Raw genomic sequence first — 23,467 nt, forward strand, 5'->3', positions numbered from 1 at the left:
TTTTGTGTAAATAATAAATAAAGTAAAAAAAAAACTTTAAAAAGTTCTTTACAACACAGAAACAGTATGAACAAGCCCCAAGTTCAGTATGGCGAGTACAAGGTAGGAATTAATGGCCCCCGCCAAGGCACAGAGTCAGTTATTAAATATAATTTCGTTGAGTATTATGCTAATACTGTCGGTTTTTCTAACCCAAACGTTTATTACAATAAAATCTCTATTAACATACAGAAATACATACAAAAATTCAAAATGGTCATTTTACTCTTTAATTTTTAGGGGGTACTTAAACAAACAATGTCGCTCACCCCCTAAACTTTGCCATAATAAATCTTATGTAAGTTTGTTTAAAGTTCAAAGTTAAGTAAATTTACGTGAGACATATTGCAGGGAAGTCGTTAAAACTGTTGAGTAAGGTCGAATTTGAAATAAGAATTTGTTTTGTTTTTATGTAGGTACCTATGTGTTTTTGTTTGTTAAATTGCACTGGTTCTGATTGTGGGACAGCAAGGTTGATATTCAACCTTACACTTTTGAAATAAAGTTGAAAATCTATTAATGAACAATTGTAGGTTGATTTAGAACGACGAGCAAGGAGGATAGTTCGCCGCCCGACCAGAAACAGACCCGTGCGTAGGGCGCCTTATGTGTTCTGCGCGCGCCTCTAAGAGCTATCAGATCACCACAGATGGGGGCAGTAGGGCTGGTGCCGACCCGGAGCTGCAGACTACCTAGTGGGTTACCGGGGCTCCGGCTCGAAAAGCAGCTTCTTAGCCAGTAAGAGTCTGACACTCCCTCTCGCCTCGTCCAAGGTGGGAAAAGTCATTGGTTGATTTTCCCCCCTAAAAAACAATTTCTTTTAGAGTATTTGGACATTTTCAAGGATATAAGAATGTTTTTTTAGGAAAGTTTAAGTGTTAGTGTACTGGTAGACTGGTACCTACTTCCATAAAGACTCAAAAAACTTAGCAAAATTATTACTTAGAACCGACATTTCAACTTAACCTAATAATAACAATCTGCAACGTACCTAATGGAGGCATAAAATTCTGTAGGTAAATATTTTCGTTAGCCAAGTCCTAGCCATTTACTTAGGTATATTAAAATTAGTTCGTGGAAATGAGTATTTCCATCATTCATTTTAGCTGCTAGAATTTTTTAAATATTACCTTTTCAGGACTTGTAAGTAAAAATTCATTTATGTACACATCAACCTATACATGTCCAGTTTACAATGGTCTCGCTTTATATGGAATTCAGGCCTTTCCAGGAACGGGAACCTTCGTAGAAATATAATATATTATGTTATGCGTCTCATTTTAGAAGTAATATTGCTTTTTGAACGTGTGAATTGCGTACCTAAACAAATAGTCAAGAATGATATTTTGTATTGTCACACTTTTAATATCAGAAGGAGTAGGCCGAGGTGCACATTACAATATATACTGTCTTCGTAAAACAGACAAATAAATTCATTCAGCTTTATATAATGCGTATAAGAAAAAAAAGTATATATATAAGATAGAGACATGTGCTCTGCCTACCTTTAGGGGATAAAATACAATTCAATTTCAATAATTTTAGTATAATCTTACTATTTTTCTTCGTTTTTCGTAGCAATTAATGCGTTCCATACACACACATCTGTCGATGATTATGTATGTATATACAATGTTATATATACATGATTTTATATTATAGATTATCGTATGTATCGACCACTAGGCGACCACTAGTTTAGTATAATGTTACTATTTTCAAATATAAAGAATACCCTACATAGTTACGTATTTTCTCAAAAAACAAAACAAAATTCTCTTAACCATTTCAACCCAACCCGCCAGTGTTAGCTAAGCCAAGTCGGTATTTAAGATAACATTTTTAGCGAGCATTTCCACTCGCCGACGACTCGTCGACAGGAACGCGACGACACCTCGACGATTGTACAGCGACCTCAATTTCAAACTTCCAGATTCGTATTTCGTTAGACACATTTATCGGCGCACCAAATGAGTCGGATGTACGTTTCAAGTGTTTGTTTGTTTGCTTGTTTTTCTAGAAACTGTGTTTCACTTTGACTGTTATGTTTCTAAAGCGCTTTATTTTGATGTTCTAATGTAGTTAAAGAGTTGGTTAGTTTATTTTTTTGATGAAAGACATTAAATGAGCATTGTTTAATGTTTTGTTAATTGTAAAAAATCTGTTGTTGCTGTGAATACTAGAATCGTAAAGCCGAATTGTGGAAATGTCTGACTCGGTAATTAGACTTTGACATGTACCATTCCGGGCTCAGATAAATCAACCAATCAGAGCGCCGAACGCGCTCTCGTTTCGATTACTTTAAACGTAAAGCAAACTCGTACTAAGGGTACTAGTTGTCACATTTATACTTAGCTACTTCTTTCACACCAAACAGAAGTCAATAGATTAATCTTCTCATAAACTATCCCCAAGGCAACAACTTAACAGATCTTCCATACACGTGCGACCAACAGCCAATGGAAAACCTCCCTTACGACCAGTAATTTTAGGAATTAATTTCCGATATCGGAATCAATAAAAGATGGAAGTTTCGATACTAATTACATGAATACTTTATGCAAGCAATCGGCTTACAGATAAGGCCACGTTTTATTTCACTTCGATCAATATACAGAGTGCTCGGGAATGTGATGGAAATTATACGAGCTTTATACAGGTTGAGTGTTAAGTGTTGCTTGCATATTTTTTTATTTTATTTTGTATGAGGATATTATGTGTGGAATTCTTTAATGGTGTTTTTTCATGAGAGATGTGCTATGCTATGTTGCTGGGATGCGTTTGGCTTCCAGCAATCATGTTCATTGGAATACATAGCTTTTAGTGGAAACGGACTGTGCTAAACTATATTTTTATATGGAAAGAAGCATGCTATGGATGGCTTCCCTGGTAAAAATAAAACATCATTTCCAGGGAACTACATTTAAAAAACCAACTTTAACCTCCGCTTTTCGAAATCAGTTAATATACCTACTAAAACCTGTCGCTGAGTATAACAGACACTTTTCTGAAAACCGCATCAAAATTGGTCCAACCAATTGTGAGATAATCGCGCACAAACATACAGACAAACATACATACATCTCAATTAGAGAAACTGATACCATCGTCTACTACTATAATGACAATTTGTAATATCCATGATATTATACATATGTAATATGCCTTTAAGCTACAATTGAAACACATACCTTCATTAAAGTTGACCCGCTGACACAATCAGGCTGAGTGCACTGCACGCACACAGAATTCATCGACAATCCATCAGTATTACGGACTGCAATTAGACAGACTAATATTCAATAGCACGGTATTATTATCGTAGATAACATAGCATGACATACTATAATAATATGAATGAGCTGTCGTCGGCGGTATTTCCGAATTGATACGACCTTCAAACTTTAAAAGGCCGTAAACGCACCTGTGACTCCTCTGATGTTGCGGATGTCCATGGGCGGCGCTGATCGCTTACCATCAGGTGACCCGTCTACTCGTTTGCCCCCTATTCCATAAAAAATATAGTAAATGTAACATAAAGTTCTCTCCAATTATATTATTGTGGCAACATATGACAAGACAAGTGACAGATGACAGATATCACCCATAGACGATCGACCAAAAATCAACGGATGACGTCATAAATCCTACATCGCAAATGTGAAGTTTACTTGCGAATAAACATGGATAGAAAATCTCAACGGTCAACAATTCAGCAGAAAGCCCGCCAGACACGATCACCTCGCCTGGTCGGAGGATGCTCCTTTTCTTATGGAATTTTACTCACTGTTTCCTTAATTATGGAGTAAAATAATATACTTTCACGACAGGTGATAAATTGAAACTCTAAAATATTATAAATATACACAGCTAATTTAATAAATCCTCTTGATAATCTTCAAAATTACATAAAATTTTGTTCCACCAAAGACGCTAACAGGAACCACAGCAGTAGGTAATCTCCTGGACGTGCATCTGCAAAAAATGCATGAGAAAATCCAGTTCCAGGCACAACTGGACTATTCCAACTAGTCGAAACGGAGCAAGGACAATTTCCCCAAAAACTTTAAACCGTCTTTTAAAAACATTTTCGAAAACTTTCCACTGTGTCTTTAACGTAAAAATCCCAGTTTTCCGCCATATTGGTTGCGAGTTTAAACCGTTTGAAAGTGGAACGCAAACTTTGACGTTACTTTTTTAAATTGTTTTTTTTTTCAAATATGGCTGTTGGCGTGCAATTATGTTTACAGTAGTAACAGTGATACCACATTCAATTATAGACTGTTTTGTTAGATTACAATCTGTATAATGGTTCGTTTTTGGTTAAGTGGTCATGTGTGTATACCTAGTAGGGGGTCTCGGATTGGATCCAGTGGTTGGGCTAAATATATGGAACTAAGATGTTTAAGGCGTCGTGTGCCGAAACGCAGGTCCGAGACACAATGTATTTACTATTGTTGTCATATATACCGGACTTATGAAAGGTTAAATACCTATTCAAAATTATAAACTGAAGTAAATAATTCACCGTTGCTATGTAATTTTACATATCTGTGACCACTTACCACTAACGGGTAATGCTTTTCATTTAAGGCCACAAAAAATCCAATGTAAGCCCAACCACATACTTATGGTTGGTTTACCTTGAGGCGTCCGCTCAATTTTTAATTAAAACACATATGCTTGTAATGTACGTAATTATTTTTCAATTACTACTAATCTAACGGAAATAAGGCTGAATGATTGACGACTGTGGTCATTTAAAAAAAACAACGATTCAAAGATGGCTACCGCTGTGATTTCGCGCGTAAAAAAGAACACCGTTGTATTCAAATGTCTTGGCTCATCAGGTCAACAGTCTCACGGAACTAGCCACCCACAAGGATGGCCATTAAGTTCTATATAAATAAAGGATTATGTCATTAAAATATCGCCATATTGTGCGTCATAATTACGTGTACCTTCTTAGGTACTTGATTATGATTATAATCCTCATAGCTTTAGTTGTTAATGGTTTATTTTTGAGTGACTTAAGTAGATCCGGGTGGGATTTTGGCTCCGAATCCATTTTGTAAAAAGTATTGTTGGTATAGTGTCAACACTTCATAGCTATATCAATTATTAAGTCATCACGTTCGTATTTGATGAGGCAATCGTAGCATTCCGCGACAGACAACGCGGCGACTGTCGCGCTGCTACTGGCTGGAAACTAGTCGAGTTGCTCAGTCAAACAGTTACGTGAGTAAACCGATAACATAGTAATTAATTAAGTATGTCTTACGAAAGTAGTAATTAAATACATATATAACTATAATTTTACAATTGTTTATGTCTGTCCTGTGTCTTTTTTTACTCAATCCTATAAACAACGTTATGAGTTGAGTGATTTTGTTGTTTCATATGAATAAAAGACAGACATTTTTACCAGTCTTCTGAAAAGATCCATGTCAAAGCACATTTAGACATAAAGAAGGTAAATGAACTTTAAGCACAAAAACTCAAAGAATTGTACTCTCTATATAACCACGTGTATAACCACCAAACCACATTAAATAGAGGTAACATAAATCCTATATAAACCCTATATCGAAACTGATATCTGCCCTGATTGAGGGCGAAACTTAATGTGTTATCGACCTTATTTGTCTGCTACGACACCCTAGGGACCCGAAGGGATGGTCCATTCTTTGGAGCGACCTTCACCATCACATGATATCGATATCAAGAGAAACTATGAAACTTTCTAATCGAAAACCAGATAAAACTCAGTTTCAAGTAATTGGAGTTTAAGTGTACGGACAGATATATGATTTGTTAGAAAAACTTTTCAGTACTATAGGCTTTTTTCTTTTATTGTTTCCAATCGACACCCGTATTTGGTTGTAAAAATTGTAAATTAATCCTTTTTCTTTTTTCTTTTTTTAAAAAAAACGTTGCCCCACATTAGGATTTTCTCCTGTGTCGTGAGTGCGTTCACAAACATACAATTTCACATACACATCACACCCACACCCGATACAACAAATTGTGGATCACACAAAGAATTGCTCCGTGCGGGAATTGAACCCACTACACGCTACACCTTGTACGGCAGCCAGTTGCCCAGCCACCACACCAACCGTGCAGTCAATCCATCATCAACATCATCATATTCGACGTAAAACGTCCACTGCTGAATATAGGCCTCCCCCAATGATTTCCAGATAGGCCGCTTGGAAGCAACTTGCATGCAGCTGCTCTCTGCAACCTTTATCCGGTCGTCTGTCCACCATATGTGTGGACGTCCTACGCTACGCTTGCCTGTAATGTGTGATTAAATAGTGTAAAGTTAATTTGTGATTAAAAAGTAAGTGTGCGAGAGCCATGATTCGGCACGAATGGGCCGGCTCCACCAAAGTGATACCACGATCTCGAACAATGCTGGCGTTGTGTTTTATCGTATGAGTAAGGTTACCATGTGCGGTGCCGATTGCTTACCATCAGGTGATCCGTCTGCTCGTGTACTGGCCTCACCCATAAACATATGTTCTTCACTTCACATTTGTATTATGGGCCTTGTCTTCATAAGTAGAAATTGCCTTCCACGCGTAGTCGACGCGTTGAAGATTGTAGTATAATACGTTTGGGTTTACCAACAAATGCTACTACCCGATCTCAAACAAATGTTGTTTTCATTGTTATAACAATAGCTATCTTTATTATACTATTTACTCATTTATGATCTCGTCTTCTAAACATGTGTACGCAGATTTCATAACACTCGTATAGTATTTGTTTATAGTATGTATAGCAAAATAGGAATTACTTTATTGTCCTTAAGGTATTACCTTTTTCGATCTCTTTGACTGAATATTGGTGTTACATTGTTCCAACGTAACAATTTAACCAAGAACTGTTTGTGAGCCTCATTGAAAAAGAGTAATCTATGGAGTTTCTTGCTCGTTCTTCTCCTCTCAATTTCTATGAAGAATAGGAAATTCCAATGGAGAACTCTTTGGCACGAGCAACAAGCATCACAAATTATTTTTTTAATATTGTAATATTTACTTTGACATTCAAAAGTGCCTTCCCGGTCTATGTGAAATAAATAATTTTGACTTTGACTTTGAATAACCAAATATTTTATTTTTTGATTACAGATTAATCCGTGATCACAACGTGTAGGAGAAACCAGTTTTCGCCTAATTTGTAAGTACACAGTACTGATATATTACCTAACTGTAATAAAATACTAAATTTTAGTCCAAAATTGGAGAGAGTAGGTTTCACAATAGTGTCTAAAATTATAAAATTCTTAGAATTGCAAATTATTATTATCTCTTACGCCTACTCAACTGTCTAGACCAAATTGAGTTTAAGTTTACAGTGACCTAAGTCAACTTAGAACATTTACTCATTAAAACTTCTTTAGAATAACTTATACATAAACTGTCATCGTTTTATTTTATTTAAGACCATCCTTCGAGATCTTTAATGATTACTTAAACTATTCGTTAGTAACGATTTTTTTCCGAAAACAAATTGCTAAAATATTTTTTGAGGGGTGAACATCATCTAATGACTTCTTCTTCCTAGGGTGAGGTAAAAGGGAGTGTCAGACTGTTACTGACTAAAAACCACCCCGTTCCTACTCCTGCTTTTCGAGCCGGAGCCCCGGTAACCTGCTAGGTAGTCCGCAGCTCCGGATGTTAGTAACCATTAAATGACTCTGAATACAGCAGTTAGACATCACCACTAACTATTTACAACTTCTGTATTGTTTATAGTATTGTGTTTGACAATGCTGTAAACAAAAATAAAAAACAAACGTCATAAAAAATAATAATAAACATTCCATTATGTAACCTCTTTACTTCAAAAGCCACGCACACATACACACACCAATTACCAAACTCATATGTTACTTAAGTGTAGGTACAAAGGGTATATTTTCCCTCATTATCCTGTAATTAGACAGATGGACATTGTTATCGAAACTGTAGATAAACAGATAAACATAAGCTTCCAATGACCCGGAGCTGCGGACTACCTAGCGGGTTTACCGGGGCTCCGGTTCGAAAAGCAGGAGTAGGAACAGGGTGGTTTTTAGTCAGTAAGGGTCCGACACTCCCTTACGCCCCGCCTAAGGCGAGAGAAGTCATTGGATGGTTTTTCCCCTTAAAAAAGCCTCCAATGACTTCCAGATAGGCCGATTGGAAGCGACCTGCATCCAGCGGCTCCCTGCGACCTTAATCAGGTCGTCTGTCCACCTTGTGGGTAGAACTCCTACGCTACGTTTGCCTGTAATGTGTGATTAAATAGTGTAAAGTTAATTTGTGATTAAAAAGTAAGTGTGGGAGAGCCATGCTTCGGCAGGAATGAGTCAGCTCGACTGGAGCTATGCCACGGCTTCACAGAAAACCGAAATAAAACAACAATTGAGTTGTGTGTTCGTCGTGAGAGTGAGGAGTGAGTGAGGTTATTGGACACACACCAATTACCAAACTCATATGTTACTTAAGTGTAGGTACAAAGGGTATATTTTCCCTCATTATCTGTAATTAGACAGATGGACATTGTTACCGAAACTGTAGATACACGGTACACCACGTATTATCTTCTAATTGATTGAATACCGACGGTATTGTCATTTCAGACCACGCGCTTGTAATTCGACAATTCACTGTAGAATAGTAATGTAATTAATCTTAAGATAACATCGTATTGAAGGAGAAATTATGTAACATAACATTATATCCCATTGACAATGTTATTGAGAGATACTAATGTGTATTAAGGTAAATTAATTAAAACATCCTTACCGAATCGGATACCCGGAGCCGCGGACTACCTAGCGGGTTACCGAGGCTCCGGCTCGAAAAACAGGAGTAGAAGCAGGGTGGTTTTTAGTCAGTAAGAGCCTGACACTCCCTCCTCGCCTCGCCCAAGGTGGGAGAAGCCAAAAAACGAATCGAATTATAGAATCGATAAAAATTTTCGTCCAAAAATCATAAAATCACATTTTTAAATCAAGCTCATGGTAAGCTCTCTAAAAGCAACCCAACATCAGCAAGAGTAGAGGAGTTGTAAAAGTACATTGCCATCGGCCTTTTAAAAAAAGTTTTTAAACGTTGCGGGGCAACGTTCATTAGGATTTTCTCCTGTGTCGTAGATGCATTTACAAACATACATTCACATACATACATACATATTATGATACCCAGACCCAAAAAAACGATTTGTGTATCACACAAAGAGTTGCTTTGTACGGGAATCGAACCACTATACGTTGCACGGCGCGCCAACAGTACTGTATCAATAATTCAATTCAGCGTTGACACTTCAATTAATAACTGTTCAATTAACGATAAACAGGAATCAATTCGTTTGTTTGTACCGGAATATGAGCACTGAAATACTTTATAAATATTTATAAGGGATTTATGAGCGATATCATTTCACTTACCTACCTATATGTACATAATAAATTATGCTTATTTATCTTTAATTCTTCAGCTGAACCCCTATTACTTGGGACTTATAACACAAATAGTGAAAAGTGGGTGTACATTGTATAGCGGCATTACGTGCCGTAATGTGCACCTCTGCCTACCCCTTCGGGGACAAAGGCGTGGTGATTATATCTTCAATTACGCTATATTATTTATTTTATGTTTACATTATTTCAGTATGTAAGGCATCTAAACTAACTTAAAACTAAAATAAATAAATAAAAATCTCTCCTTTAGGCGTTGAAGTACCGTAAAACATGGCAACTTTACCATATTTTGGAACAAAAACCGAAATATATTTTTAACCATAAGACGCATAGAAACCAAAACTATATATTTAGAATTGTAGTCTATCTGGCTCACTTTACCGTAATCGTCATTATCTACAAACGCTTACTTTAGCCGTAGTAAAGAAAAAACAACATGGGTAAAGATACCAATTTTTGGCAACTTTACCTACGCGCCGTATTCATCGTGTATTGCATATTAAAGAGTTGTTGAGGTACAGAGGGCTTCATCTAGGACCTCTTCGTATTATAATGCAAACAATATGAGGAAATCTATAAAGATAACGGCTACACAGACGTTCGGGAAAGTTGCCACGGGTTTCATCGTAATTTACATACAAATAATTTGTTACGCTCGGGGTTGTCAAAAAATGAGAATTATTTTTATGACATGTATATTTAAAAAAATATATATAAACCTTAAACCTAAAGTAAAAAAAAGCATAAATATCTAACATAAATATTGTTCCCTTTTAAACTAAATTTAGTTCTAAAATTTAAAGTATTTATGTTTAAAATTGTAAAAAGGCTACAAAATAATGTTTAATCTTTTGACTTTTTAATTTTTTGACTTCACTATCTCCATAGCTAATTTTAACATTACTTTCGTATACTTTTTATATTGTCTAGCTCCGAGTTTTCTGCGGTTTTGTTTCATGTGAGCCATTTTGGCTCTAAAACAAAAGGTATTATTAAATACATTATAACTTATCATCCAGGATATTCACTATTATGCTGGGAAATTTAGGTATTCGAAAATGGTTACATACACACAAACAAGAAAAAAACATTTATTGCCAACCCTAACTGTAGGTAAAGTTGCCACAAAGCAGGCCGTGGCAACTTTACCTAACCTGTGTCAACATTACCGAAGCGATTATTTATCAATAAATTAAAGAAAAAGCAATTGCTGACATTACAACAGTAATCCCAACTATATTATACATACAAGATCAAAATTTCACTAAACCTGTGACAAATAATTAAGGCTCTGTGAGCACAATTTAGGAACTACTAACTTTTAGCACATTTTCACGCACTACACTGTGACGGCCATTACTGGCATAATAGCAGTCTTGCGTCTACGCAAAATATAGTAAATATTTCCTTTTAATGTCTAAATAATACTACTATTACAAAACAGAATTCTAGTGCGTAGATTTTTAGATAAATGAGTTTATACCGAATACCTATAGTATGGTAAAGTTGCCAAGGGTCTGGTAAAGTTGCCATAGTTTACCGGTACTACTTTTAAAAGCTATAACTAAATTCTATTGCCATATATGTAGTATCAACAACAATACAAATAAGGTAATTCCAGACTTTTCCAAAAACTTAAACAACTCTAATAATGGGTTGTTTCTGACTCGAGCCAGGAATGGAACCCATGACCCGTTCCTTGACAGTTATACTTACGAAAAGTCCACCAAAGAGCCAGTAATTTTGGAGCATTAAGTCAAAACGCGTGCTTTACGACATTTTTTATGAGTAATAAAAAGGTATTTTGTAGTAAAGCACCTGCTAATTACTAAAAGTAATTATACAATTTTACACGAGCCCCCACTTTAACTGAGCTGATGACTTATATTATTAAATAAGCTACTTCTGTGCGTTTTCACCCGCTCTACTCAACTCCTAATGATCGTAGCGTGATGTTTTATAACCCATAGCCTTCCTCAATAAATGGACTATCCAACACAAACAGAATTATTCAAATCGGACCAGTAGTTCCGGAGATTAGCGCGTTCAAACAAACAAACAAAAACCTTTTCAGCTCTATAGATGTAGACTAGAGATAACTTCTTCACGGAGGTAATTTCATAGAAATATATAGAAACCAGTAGTGTTGCTGTGACATATCAACCGCTGCTGCCTGATGTCGCCAGCTTCCAACTTATACCTACTTTTACTTACCAACTATTTATTTACCACATACCTTAAAGGTCAATGTTACAGTGTTTTCATGGTTGTATCTACTGTAGATCCTGGCTTACAGGAATTTCAGAGGTACGGGAGATTGTGGCGGGCTTGTCTCATAAAAGATACCTTAAAAGTACGCGTCCACAGGCCCGCATCGTACGCAACGGATTTTAGTTTGTCTTGTATAGAAACTCATACAACTGCGTCCACTGATCAGCATCGTACGGACCGCATCATCGCAATACCTACATTTGCGTACGCACTGATGACGTCATACGGAATCAGTACGATGCGTGCGATGGGGGATGTGGACCTTGCTTACCTTTTTTTAACAAGGGAAAATCATCCAATGACTTCTCCCGCCTTGGGCGAGGCGAGAGGTAGTGTCAGACTCTTACTGACTAAAAACCACCAAGTTCCTACTCCTGCTTTTCGAGCCGGAGCCCCAGTAAACCCGCTAGGTAATCCGCAGCGTCGGACCTTGCTTACTAAGAAGAAAACAACTGAACGTTATTTAATCTAGAAATAATAGAAGCGAAAGTCTTGTTTCTATGAATTTTGTATGAAGTAGCAACTCTAGAAGCAATTATTCTATCAAAACAATGAATTATGTTAACAATGTTTTCACAATATGTTTTATGGAAACAAATTGTGAAACAAAACGTAGCTTGTTTATAATATTACCAATGAAAGTTTGTATGTTTGTGTATTTGTTTGTTTGTTACTTCTTCGCATCAAAACAGCTGAACGAACCTTTTCCGTGAAATTTGGAACAGGGTAGATAATGGTACTGCGGAAGAATTTAGTTTGAGACGGGACATCAGGGTGGGTTTTAGTCAGTTAGAGTCTGACAGTCCTCTTCGTCCCCAGGTGACGGGGCTCCATGAGGCTTTACCACGTTGTCAAAAAAAGAGTAGATTATTGTTATATTGGTATCCTTGGTGCGAATGCGTGCCTTTATGTATGTTAGTATGATTGCGCGGGCTGTGTACGGCGCTTTTCCCCTATTTCAAAAAATAAAGGAGTGTGCAACCAACCAAACGAGTTTGATTGACATGTGTCACTTCCCGATTTCCAAATGCGCAAATACATAACAATAGGGATGATGACTGGGTCAAAAATAAATTATTACAACTTTTCGATACAATAAGATATTCAAAAATAATCACACTCTCATTCATAAATTATATGAACTACTTAATTTTCTAGCTACATTTCTAGAAATAAGTCAGCTATTTGACGTCATAATAGAGTATTTCATACAAAGTTCATAGAAAATATAGTTTTTGACGTTTCGAAAAAAGTATTGAATTTGACTAGTAGCCTATAACTAGCCTATTATGGTCTGGAATAACACATAGGTAATTCTTTATCCTACGGGAACGCGGGCGAAGTCGCTTGCTAGTGTTACGTAAGACAAAACACACTCGTTCGTAATGCGTGTGGTGTTACAAGCCCATTTGTCTGGGATAAAATGGCCTACACACTTGTCGAAAGGAGTTTATAGACTACTTAGTCAATTTATTATGGTCTTGATACAGGTTTTGACATCATTTGTTTTTGTTTAGTTGAATTTTAGTACTATTATTTAGGGAACAGAGATCACACACAGATCTTACCTATGAAAAGGAGGATCCTCAGACCAGTTGAGGTGATAATGTCTGGCGAGCTTTCTACCCAACTGTTATTCGTTGGGATATTCTATCTGAAATCTGTTATCTAAGGATTCATATATGTGCAGCTATATGCTCGTCGATCTCTGTCGACTTCTGACTCTGTCACTTGATGTCGTTGCCACACATCTCATGGTACCATACGTCGTATTATTCCACAAAACATTCAGACAAGTAAAAGTAAGGTTACTGGGGGCCCGATTCCCCAATAACCCTTAAATTCCTAACCCCCAAAAGGCCGACAACGCACTTGTAACACCTCTGGTGTTTCAAGTGTCCATGGGCGGCGGCGATTGCTTACCGTCATCAGGTGATCAGTCGGCTTGTTTCGGGTTATTCCATGAAAATAAATATAATAACAATTTTATTTAAGTACATTTATGAGATTATTAAAACCCGATAACAAGTTCTTTATATACAAAATACAACGTTTTCCAACAGACCAAATCCCAGTCCCAAAAAAGGGAAAAAGAAAACACGTAATTTGCACATACGAAAAAAAAAAAAATTAAAAAGATAACTCAATTCCAGCGTTTTTTTTTACATAAACAAATACATTTCCCACACGAGACCAGTGAAGGCCTAAACTAACATTAAGCACTGAATTAAAAATGGAGTAGGTACAGCCTATTGTTAACACCAGCACATCAAAATACCCTATACTGTTAATTTCCTTCATTGGATTTCCGACCTTACCACTTAGGTATAAGATTGAAAATTGACTGACAATTTCTGATGAATATGGATATCTTGATTCGCTGCTGTAGTTAGGCGATGGGCCTTTTGTACTCCGCCTATAAAGAATTAATGTTTTCTTGATCGAATTTCGATTAACAGGGCTAATCAAATTGACTAGATATTGGGTAGACAATGGTACACCTGGTCTTCGAAGGGCTAAGCAGAAGTGTACCCATAATGTATTTGTTTTCTTTTTATCAAAGATATTTATTTATTTAATTGGTCGTGTCTCAACAACTCTGGTATAATTGAGCATATGGATCACCTGATGGTAAGCAATCGCTGCCGCCCATGGACACTTGAAACACCAGAGGCGTTACAAGTGCGTTGCCTTTTGGGGGTTAGGAATTTAAGGGTTTTTGGCGATTCGGGGACTGAGGAAAATGGGGTGTTTGAGGTAATTGGGCCTCCAGTAACCTCACTCACACAACGCGAGCGTTGTTTCACGTCAGTTTTCTGTGAGGCCGTGGTATCAATCCGGTCGAGCCGGTCCATTCGTGCCGAAGCATGGCTCTCCCACACTTAATAGTCTATAGGAGAATATTACAATACTGCGATCCCCAAAGATTGAACCAGTCTCCTTGGACCCGGCAATCACGTATTTTACCTACTTTTCAATTGTATTGATTATCTCATTATGTATATAGGTCACAGTCGCGAATGTGACAAGAGAGCCAAGAACTTTCTGGTTCAATTCCCTTGTTGAGTAAATAATGTATAATTAATTAGCTATTTCCATTCCAAAGGTTTTTGTGACAAAAAGTCAAGACGTAATACTCATAATGGCCAGCCTATGTCATCTACACTTACTAATATATTAAGCTGAAGAGTTTGTTTGTTTGAACGTGCTAACCTCTGGAACTACTTTCCGATTTTAATTTCTTTTTTGTGTTAGATAGTACATTTATGTGAAGAAGGAAGGTTATATGCTATAAAAAATCACGCTATGAAGGAGTAGCTATACGGAAATCCTGGGTTGCCGGGGCTCCGGCTTGAAGAGCAGGAGTCGAAACGGGGTGGTTTATTATAACAAAAATTAAAACGTATGTGTATAATCTCACACTTATTGCCGTACTCAGAGTAATTTAATCGTTACTTAATACATTCCTTAGCAATTGTTTTCGGAACAAATCGTTACTAAGGAACAGTTTAAGTATTCATTAAATATTTCTGAATGCGGCAGTTAATCTGTTGTAACGTACATTTCGTTACAAACAAATTGTTGTCAAACTACATTTTCACACTAAAAAAGGTAACTGGATTTGCTATCTAGGCTAATAAATAAAATTAGAGTGCCTGTTTGTAATATTGAAATAACCACGTTTTACCACATTTTTATAAATATACAAACGATACATACACTAAAATAATATTGTTAACAATTTTTGTCTGTCTATCTGTTTGTTTGTTCTGGCTAATCTCTGAAATGGCTGGACCGATTTTGACGAGACTTTTATTGGCAGATAGCTGATGTACTAAGGAGTAACTTAGGCCATCTTGGGCTTTTATAAGTCACAAAGTCCGTAATCCACACGAGCGAAGCCGCGGGCATTAGCTAGTCAACCATAAAACTTCAATCCCACAAAAACATTTCATGTTAAATGTTGCCAAGACGAGACCATATAGCTCGCACTGTCAAAAGTAATCAGATCCCGTGTGAGCCAAGTTTCTAACCCTATACTTTTGAACTGGCGAGTCGGCCGCACGGACTTTTTGCTATTCGTCATATGGGCTTGAGCTTAAAAATCTATTCAATCTTCTAAACTCTTTCCGTGCGGCCAACTCGCCAGTTCAAAAGTATAGGGTTAGAAACTTGGCTCTACACGGGATCTGATTACTTTTTGACAGTGCGAGCTATATGGTCTCGTCTTGGCAACATTTAACATGAAATGTTTTTGTGGGATTTCATTTCTTTTTGTAGGTTGCTTATGATAGAAAGATAAAATGAGCGACAAATTCACCTACTAAACTACTAAATTTATAAGAAAATTGCAAACGTAATCCTAATACTTTTTATCAATGAAAATTAAAACACTAGTATCTAAACCTTTACCTACTAAACTACTAACAATTAAATATTAGGCAAATGGTTTTTTTCTCCGCGATAGCAAACTTTTAAATCACCGAAATATTCCGAAAACTTTTCATTCAACGAGACAACCGTCAACGACGTCTGCCCTCGCGCGTCTGCCCGCGTTCGGGTGCCGCGCTCGCTGACGGGCCGATTATTTTTAGCTACTGCGCGGGGACGAGGGGGCAGGCGGCGGGCGTTGGCGCATACTATACTTACGATGCTTATGTTCAAAAGTATAGGTTGATTAATAAACACTTACCGAAGTGAAGTGTAGTAATATTATTCATATCTAAGTACTTATGGGTAGGATAATGTTTTGATTTGATGAAAAGTTTGTGTTCTATGTACTTGTGTATAATTTTCAGATTCAAGCAGGAAATAGGGAATTAAGTTTCCCTATTTCAGATTTTTACCCTCCGCGGCCGCATTCAGACCTCTAGCGTCAAAAGTTGCAGAAGTCTCGAACAAACTTTCACCCCCTAGTTTAAGGGGTTGGGGGGTAAAAGTTCCAAGTTTTAGGATTTTTTTGTTGTTTGGGTACTAATACTAGCTTACATACCAAATTTCAGTTTTCTAGGACTTCAGGAAGTACCTTAAGAATTTTGTTGATCATCAGTGAGTGAGTGAGTGAGTGAGTGAGTGAGTGAGTGACGAAATCGGGGTATTTTAGATATCAATAAAATCTAAAGTATAAGAGCTATGCAATTGAAACTTTAGAGGTTTATTAAGTCTACAACTGACATTATATCCTGAAAATTTTGTTTATCTGGTATAACCCAAACTCAAGTTATGAAGGTTCAAAAATACGACGAAGCGCTTCGAGAAAAGGTAGGTAGTGCCCTTGCGCTTGCGCTTCGCTTGGCTCAACGGGGGCACTACCGTGCCCCCAGATAACTGGACCACCGTAACGGCTACTTTAGCTATAAAAAAAAAAACAGGAAATAAGTTCGTCCAAATAATGACTTGTCAAGTTTTTTTCTCTCTCATTTGAATAGGACACAATAATCTCCTAATTGGGCGTGTTATTGCCACAAAACTACGTTAAGCCAATATCACCATTATAAACTGACCTTCAAATGTGTGAAAAAATCATACAAAGCGAGACCATATTAAACTGGTTTTGTATAACTTGATGTGCAGCTGATTATACTATAACACTTAATTATAAACTATTGTACTTATGTCTCTTTCTCTCTTCAGTATGCGAGAAAGAGATGACAATAATTTTGACTTGTAAATTTTTAGCATAAACACTAAAATCCGTTTCGTATAAGAAGTAAACAACTTATAATAGGCTCATTAAAATTTCAATCATATTTACAACTTTAGTCTGACAGTTTTGACAGCCCTAATCATGTTGTTATATTTTTTTCTTGCTTTGAGTAAAAAAATAACGATATCATTAGTTACTAAGTACTTCATATTCAGTCCATGTGATAGACAATAGAAACAGGTGTCTCTATATCTCCAAAAATATGTTTGAAGTGAAATTTAAGTGTGGGAGAGCCATGCTTCGCCACGAGTGGGCCTGGGTTTCGTTGTGTGAGTGAGGTTACCGGAGGCCCAATTCCCCCCTTCCCAATCTTCTCAATCCCCGATTCCTGAACAACAACCCTAAAATTCCTAACCCCAAAAAAGCCGGCAACGCACTTGTAATGCCTCTGGTGTTTCAAGTATCCATGGGCGGCGGCGATTGCTTACCATCAGGAATAACGTCTGCTCGTTTACGTTATGTTTACAACGTGTTTCATAAAAAACTGAAATGTCTAAAAAAATTAAACTTTTTCAATCAAAATCTTTAATAATTCTTTCTCCAAAACCGACAATTAAAAAACAAAACGTCCAAAAAATGGCTACAAAATCCCACACAACAATTTCCCGCACAATTGGCTTCGAACAAAACAAATAACTTTTCGATTGCAATTTATAATGACGAGATTGTAAAGCATCATTACGGCAAAGCAAGTTATTTAAGGTCAGTGCGCACTGTGTTGCGCAGCCGACCGTCACTAATGACAAAGAAATTTCCCTGAACTTGATTTCAGATTATATGGATCAACTGTGATCATAATTAACAGACTATTCGGATGGTGAAACCACTGGGCAGTGGCAGGTTTGCAGTTTCGTAGCTTGGCGTGTAAAAATTTGTTCAGGAGTCGCGTGTTTTTTTTTTTATTTGAGAGAAATATATCATCCAATGACTTCCCGCCCTGTCTCTCGAGCATCAAAGAGAGAACTCACCGATGCTATAACAGCGACCCCTTGCTTGGTATAACGTCATCATAAGGGCCCCCTTATGACGACGTTAAGTTTCCTAAAGTTGCTGCCAACTTTTGAACGCATGCTTTACACGAAAAAAAGAAATTGATAATTTGGACCTTCAGACATGAAGGTTGTGTCTAGAAATTTATTGAGAAGAAGACTGAAAGAGAAATCTTTTGACTCTTAGCTCAATCCAAACATCTAACCTTCACCTAACCTTCCCAAACAATCTCCTTTTAATTTACTACAATTCAAGATAAATACCTACATAACTTATTACGGCACGTAATGCCACTGAACAATGTACACCTACTTTTCATCATTACTGTTATAAGTCACATGTAATAGAACCTATTACCAGTAAGTCAGTGCTACTACTAAGAAACTTTCGAAAATCCGAAAAACTCTAGTAGTACTATGTCCGATCCTGGAATCGAACCCGAGACCCCTTGTCCGGCTATCGCACTTGCGACCGCTCGACCAACGAGGCAGTCTTTAAATATTATGTACTTTTCTCCCTAATATAAACCAATATCTTATCTCTAATGAGTATCTCATAACTCTACTCAAAATTAGGCCCCGACCTTAAAGAGAAGGGGACTTAATTCAAAATCTTTTCAATTTATTACCCCCTTATTTATGGAAATCTATTTTGTATTTAAATTAATGTGCGGCAGCCTATATAATGAACGTTAAATTGAAATTTAATTCGACTGAAGTAATTTCAAAGTTGAAAGTCATTGTAGGAACAAACAAAATATGGTTGACAAGAAAAGGTTTAAAAGACCGTCTTGTTTGCTGAGTGGTTTCAGTTCAGTGATTAAGGGCTCAGAATCTCGTGTTAAGCAAAGAACACTAACTTCGAAAGTGTACACATTATTATGTGTGTTTGGATAATCGTAATATATACAGAGAGCTTAGTACGAGTTTGTTTTACGTTTAACAAAATCGAAACGAGACCGCGTTCGGCGCTCTGATTGGTTGGTTCATTGAAGCCGGCCAATCAGAGCGCCGAACGCGGTATCGTTTCGATTTCGTTTAACGTAAAACGAACATATTGTTTTTACATTCGTATTAGATATTCAGCAATTATATCTAATTATATAAAAAATAAATGATTTAAAAGTTATATTAAAAATAAATATTTTTTATTTATTTATTTTTTTTCTATTACATGAATAATTTTAATTCTGAGACCTATGGTCGATACTATTAAAAATGTAACTAGTAAAAGTAAAAGAATATGTGCTAAAAATCTACCTCTATATCAAAGAATAACTCCCATCGCATGCTAAAACACTGAATTTAAAACCAGTGTTTTACTACCAAACAATGTCCAAACTTCATAACAATTTCGTAACATGATATTCTGCACAAAATTTGCTCGTGCAATAAGTAAGAAATTTTCGAAATTTCTCTCGTGCAGCCAAAATTTCCGATAGCAGAGATAACGGGGCTTATTATGATAGATGTGTTATCCTCCGTAATAGTGTAATATAAGATACAAAGCCAGGGTCCAGGTTATTGATAAACTGCCCGATACACTATGTAGTTGTGTTCGTTTTATCGAAGAGAAAATTGCGAGTTTAGTAAAACTTGATCCTAAAATGGAAGTGACTACTTCGCCATTTTATAGTAAAAGGAACATGCCTGTTATCTGAAGTCAATTTTAACGCCTATTATACCTATTATATTATAGAGCCTGATTTTTTTATCACCAGCCATTTTTTTCTGAGAGTTAGGTATCATTCAATTTTTTATGATTTTGATTTCGAAAGTCGCTGTTTCTCATTATTGTTTGTCTCTTATTTAACACCGACCTCCGAAATAATAGTTATTTTGACCATTTTAGAGTTCTTTTTAACCGATTTTCTTTAGTGAAATCGATATCTTTTTTGTATAAAGTTTTTTTTATTTAAAAATGAAATGTTTGAATGATACCTAACTCCCAGAAAAAAATTGGCTGGTAATATAAAATTAGGCTGTATATTGTACGAAGTAAAAAATCTCTCAAACATTTTACTAGGTCGAGTTAAATTGGATCCTCATTTAGAACTTCAAACTCAGCTGTCGCGTTCATAAGCCCTCGAGACAGTTCCATATTGCTTAATATTGTCCAATGCCTAGAATTGTTGACAATTCTGGAAACCGACATTGAGTTAGGAATACCCGAAAAACCTCAAGAAAAAGTCTCGAACAAGTTTTTACAAGATCTGTAATATTTTTTTGTCATCCACACTTTTTGCGGACACCAAACACGCGAGTCTTGTTTGATCATTCCAAAGTATTTTTAGGTGACTCATCTTCGTATATTTTTTTAACACGGATCGAATGACGGAGAGCCAGCGGTTGGGAGGCCAAAGGAAAACAAATTAAGAGGACTTTTTGACGTAGCCTTTGTATTTTTAACCAGAAGTGTTTGTCAATTATGCTTAAAGAAGTACTAAAAAAATGTGGAGGCACACTGAATGTGTATTAATGAGAGGGAGGTTGGCGACGAGCACAATTTACTTGAGCAAACACGCACACGGTACCAGGGCCCCATATATTAGTAGAGCTAAAACAAATTGATACATATTCGCAGCCCACCGCTTTGCGCTCAGTTAACTTCTACAACTTGCGCGGAATTATAAGCAGACGTTACATTAGCCTTTTCTTTTATCTGCAAAAATCGCGATGTAAAAGAATACTTTTATATATTTTTACGTATTTATTTTTTCTGCCTGTCTCGTTTATTTTAGGATAAGTTTAAGTTCTTGAGATGAACAAAATGTTATTGTAGTTTTAACTGTTCTATTTGGTTTGTGCCTACATATTACATTCGCTCGCTCTATATTACATTGACCATTCTACACATAAACTAATTAGTGAAAAGTGCTCTGTAATTTGTATTTAGTTAAGGGTTCTACGGAATACCGTAGCAGCGCGTAGCAGTGCTACGAAAATTACTACGACGAAACCCTTGGCGTGGTAACGTTTAAATTGTTCAAAGGAGGATAAATTATTTGAAATGTTAAGTAAAACGACTATTAATTAAGGATTAACCTCGTTAGTAACCATGTTAGGAAAAATGAAGAGCCTGTAATGAGTTCCTATTTCTCGCGATTGGCTAAACCGATTTTGATACGGTTTAAGCGTAGTACTTACAGACTTGGAAGAAGGATTTATACTACCTACCCTAACTTAAAAAAAAATGGAGACGGCAAAGAAAATTTAAAGCGGTTTCCTTTTTTCAGCAGAAAGCTTTTCTATAGATTTCATTATCATGTATGTAAATTATATCGATGGAAAAGTATGAAAAATGAGAGAAACTAGAAAATTTCCCGTATCAATAGGTATCCAGGTTATATCATCACCCATTTACGAGTGACTCATATAAGAGTCATATTCTCAACGCGACTCATAGCACTTGTACTGGTGATTCACCTCCAAACCTTCATAATCCTACCAATATTATAAATGCGAAAGTTTGTATGTTTGTTACTCCACGCAAAAACGGCTAAAGGGATCGGGATGAAACATGGAACAGGGGTAGATTATGGTCTAGAATAACACATAGCCTACTTTTTATCCTACAGGAATGCGAGCAAAGCCGCTGGCAGAAGTTAGTGAAGAATAATAATAAATTATTCCTGAAAGACGTAAGAAACACAATACGATATTCTCAAGTCGTTATAAAACGAAACAATGCGAACTTCATAAAGATCATTTATATTAAAATAACTGCAGTCTTGCAACTCTCATATTTGGCAACGTTTGAAATTGTACTACTTAAACAAAAGTACTGAGAGGGGAACGAAGGAGTTGTACATGTACAGACACACACAAAACGCTTTAGTAGACGCCATCTTGTTTTCTACACAAATATTAACTTATCCTTAGAAAATGTAATAGAGCTAAAATAGTTTCCATTTGTGTCTGATTAAAGGCATTGATGAATCTAAACGATGAAACAAATTGTCTTTTGTTGTTCCGTGATCTCTGCACCTCTTCAACCCAGCAATTAACTTGTCATTTAAATTTTAACTTTAAATCGTACATCGTATGATCGATTTCATAACGTCAATAAAAAACGCCGACGGTGGGAGGTCAGCGTGCGCTCCTCTTCAGTTGTATTTCAGACGCGCGCGCGCTTGCACCTCGCGGGCGACGCACCGTAAGCACGCTGGCAGCTAGTGGTAGCCACAATTCGAAACAACACCGTGCCGGACCCGAGCCAAAGCCGTGTTCCTTAAGTATAATTTTACCTTGCAATCAATATACAGTAAAGAAAAGAAGACGATAAAGAATACTCTTCAGTTACTGAGTGACTGACAAACAATGCACAACCAAAGCTACCGAACGATGCTGTGGAATGTACGTTCCTTGGGGAGTGTAGGGGAGCACTATTAGAGTATTTTGCGAAATTCCTGCGAGAACGTAAAAAAAGTAACGGAATTTTTCTTTTTTTCGACACGAACAAAGCCGCAGACAAAAGCATGTGACATAGAAAACGAATGTACAGTCGTATTCATAAGAGAATTAGACCCAATTTTAACTTTACTTAGTTCTATTTTAAAATAACGGTCACAAATATAATTCTACTTTCAGCGCAAGTACTAAAAGGGAACTAAGTGAATATTTTAGAAGGCCCCTCAGTAAATATTGACGTTCTAAAATGGTTGACTTCCAGTCTAGCTTAAGGCACTGACATTTAAAGCTGCCAAATATTTCCATTGGCCAATTTATTGAACCAACATAAGCCTTGTGCACACGACTGTACACACTTCCAAACTAAATAACAGTAATTTGTCTGCAAAAACGGTTAAGGCCAACACTCGTTAGTTTTATTCTAATTATTCATGTTACCTTGACAATTTATGATACTGTGTCATATGTATGTACATATAAATATAAATACCTGTAGTTTGAGAAACTCATGTCTACATCAATGTCATAGTTTAAGCGTTTCTTGCTTTTATTTAAGAGTCCAAAAGAATGATG

The 23,467-nt window shown here is 36.5% G+C and overlaps 1 protein-coding gene across 1 annotated transcript in view; it reads left to right on the forward strand.

The window, feature by feature from the left end:
- The first annotated feature begins 7,171 nt into the window (after positions 1-7,171).
- LOC118275576 (hemicentin-1-like) overlaps positions 7,172-23,467 on the forward strand; it is a 97,019-nt gene continuing 80,723 nt past the window's right edge. Inside the window, exon 1 of the mRNA XM_050695383.1 lies at positions 7,172-7,227. The gene's annotated coding sequence lies outside the window, so the exon portion shown is untranslated. The remainder of the gene's footprint in view (positions 7,228-23,467) is intronic.

Source organism: Spodoptera frugiperda, chromosome 8, assembly GCF_023101765.2.
Source record: "Spodoptera frugiperda isolate SF20-4 chromosome 8, AGI-APGP_CSIRO_Sfru_2.0, whole genome shotgun sequence".
In the NCBI taxonomy this organism is placed as follows: Eukaryota; Metazoa; Arthropoda; class Insecta; order Lepidoptera; family Noctuidae; genus Spodoptera; species Spodoptera frugiperda.